The following is a 2920-nucleotide window of genomic DNA, read 5'->3' on the forward strand; positions in this document are numbered from 1 at the left end:
ATAGAGCAGGGTTTAGGGCTGTTGTACATAGGGTCACTGTGAGTTGCAGGCAACTCGACAGCACATAACAACAACAATATAAAAACCTGTACATAAATGCTTTTAATAACCCTATACATAAATGCCAAATTTTGGAAGCAACCTAGGTATTTTTTTTCAAAGGTGACAAACTAGCTGTGATACATCTAAGTATTGTTCTCCAATAAAAAGAAATGAGCTATCATGATAATTACACATATGGAAATAGCAAGTGTTTTGCTGCATACATTTTCATCACAATATAAGAATTAAAATGGATTCAGGAAGAGACAGAGAAAACTTAAGTCTAAGATATCAAGCAAAAACAGCTAGTGAAAAAATTACAGGCTATTTGAGATTCTAGAAAAGGGGAAACTATAGAGAGACTGAACATATCAGAAATTCCCAAGGGGCCAGAGAAAGCATGAGCAGTAGAGCTCAGGGGATTTTTCACTCACCTTCATTGCCAGGAGAAGGTAGCCCATTTTTCTCCCTTAGGGCTGCTAGGGGATTCTGCTAAAGAGATCCTTCCTGCCTTTGTATTAACAGTGCAACTCCCTATGCAACACCACCAGAGTTCCTTCAAGGATTTTTTAGGGCAGTAAAATTTTTCTGTATAGTTTTATGATGGATACATGACAATACATGTTTGTTAAAACTTTGATAACTATCCCACACAGAGTGAACTTTGGAAGTTAGATAATAATACATCAATATTGACTCACTGTTGAAACAAATAAACCACAGGAGTTCTTGGTGTTATTAATTCATGGAAGAAGAGGTAAATGAGAAACTGGAACTTGTTGCGCTGTGTGTGTGTGTGTGTGTGTGTGTGTGTGTGTGTGTGTGTGTGTTTCATCATGGCAATAAGCTGCACTGCAATCCCGAAGGCAAGCAGTTTTAGTCCACCAGCTGCTCTGAGGAGGGATGGGCAATCTCCTCCCATGCAATTAACTGCCTCCGAACGAAAACCTGCCGGAGAGTCAGGTATGGGTCAGTTCTGACAGGATGGTACACAAAGCCAAAAAAAGGTGATTTTAAAAGTAAATTATATTCTTTTAAAAACTAACTATTTCTGTATGCTAAGACCAACCATATTTTGATATGCTGGTAATAAACACATGGTCTTCAAATTTAAAATCCAGTAGCTAAAATAAGAGAAAAGAAATAAATGTAAATCTCATGAACATAGGCATGGCCTGTATACTAGAAACAAACTATAAGATATGGATGTTAAAATATCGAGGATGATCCAAGTAAATGGAGAGGAACACTATATTGATTGTTGTTGTTGTTGTTGTTAGGTGTCGAGTTGAGCATGACTCATAGTGGCTCTATGAACAAAGATCTGAACCCTGTCCTGTCCTGCACCATCCTCACACTTCCTGACACACAGGAACTCATTGCAGCAGTCACCACGTCAATCCACCTGACTGATGGGTTCCCCTCCCTCGCGGGCCCGCCACCTTTCCCAGAATCATGTCCCTCTCCAAGGAATATCACCTCCTAGCAACATGTTTAAAGTATGTAAGGCAAAGCCTCATCATTCTTACCTCCAAAGAACCCTCCAACTGCACCATCTTCAAGACATATCTGTCGGTTCTTTTGGCTGTCCATGGTATGTTCAGTGCTCTTCTCCAAAATCACAACTCAAAGGCTTCAATTCTTCTTCTGTAAAAGTGAATTCAAAAAGACATTTAAAAAAAAAATTTTGTTGTGATTTGAATGAAATTTTACAAAGAAATTGGTTTTTCACTCACTCATGCATATTTTGTTTTCATTTTTCCCCTCCCTGCTCCTCCCAGATCAAACCATAATGTAAACCCTTTTCTGGATACATATAATGTTTCATTCATTCATTCATTTCAGATTAACCTTCCCTTTACCTATTCCAAGGCAATATTCAATACCAACCATTCTTTTCTTGCTTTCATCATAATCACCTTTCTCCCTCATAGCCACTCTACTTTTAAAACAGTGCTCTTTTGCAGTATTTGTCCCCTTGTGGCTGGGTTATTTCACTCATTTTAAGGAAGTGCTGGTGGGTTAGCAGTAAGGAATTGCACTCCCAATGCAAAGGTGCATGGTTTGGATCCACCAGCAGCTCCATGAGAGAAATATGGGCAATCAATACCTGTGTGATTTACTGCCTCTGACCTACTACCCTGACTACAGGTATATTCCTGTAGTACCATACTCAGTGGTACACACCAGCAACAGCAATGTCAACTAGACTCATCTATATTGTGTGGTTTTTCACAAGGTCTTCACTGATTTTCAATGCTACGTAATATTCCATTGTGAGAATGTATTATACTTTATCTATTTGTTTGTTGGTGGATACTTGGATTGCTTTCATCTCTTTGCTATTATAAGTAATGCTGCAATAAATATGAGTGTGTATTCATCTGTTTGCATCACAGTTATGAATTCTTTATATTCCTAGTAGTGGAATAGTGGAATCAAAAGGTATTTCTATTTTCAATGTTTTTAGGAAACAGCCAGACTTCTTTCCACAGCGGTTCTACCATTTTACATTTTCACCAGCAGTGCGTGAGAGTCCCAATCTCTTCACATCTTCACCAGCATTTTTTGCTTACTTCTCTGTTTAATTTTGTTATTGTTACTGAGGTGAAGTGCTATCTTGTGGTTGTTCTGATCTGAATCTTTCTAATAGCTAGTTATCCTGAGCAATTCTTCATGTATTTGTTGATCATCTAAAATCTTTGATGAGCGCAAAAGACAGAATTCAATAAAGATACGAATTCTCTAAAATTTGCGACGCAGTTTTAATGCTGTTTGTTGTTGTTATGTGCCATCGAGTCGTTTCCGACTCATAGCGACCCTATGAACAACAGCTCTAAACCCTGCTCTATCCTGCGCCAACCGCACCGCCTCTGAC

This window comes from Elephantulus edwardii, unplaced genomic scaffold, assembly GCF_000299155.1.
Source record: "Elephantulus edwardii isolate Elephantulus edwardi_28Jun2011 unplaced genomic scaffold, EleEdw1.0 scaffold00132, whole genome shotgun sequence".
NCBI lineage: Eukaryota > Metazoa > Chordata > Mammalia > Macroscelidea > Macroscelididae > Elephantulus > Elephantulus edwardii.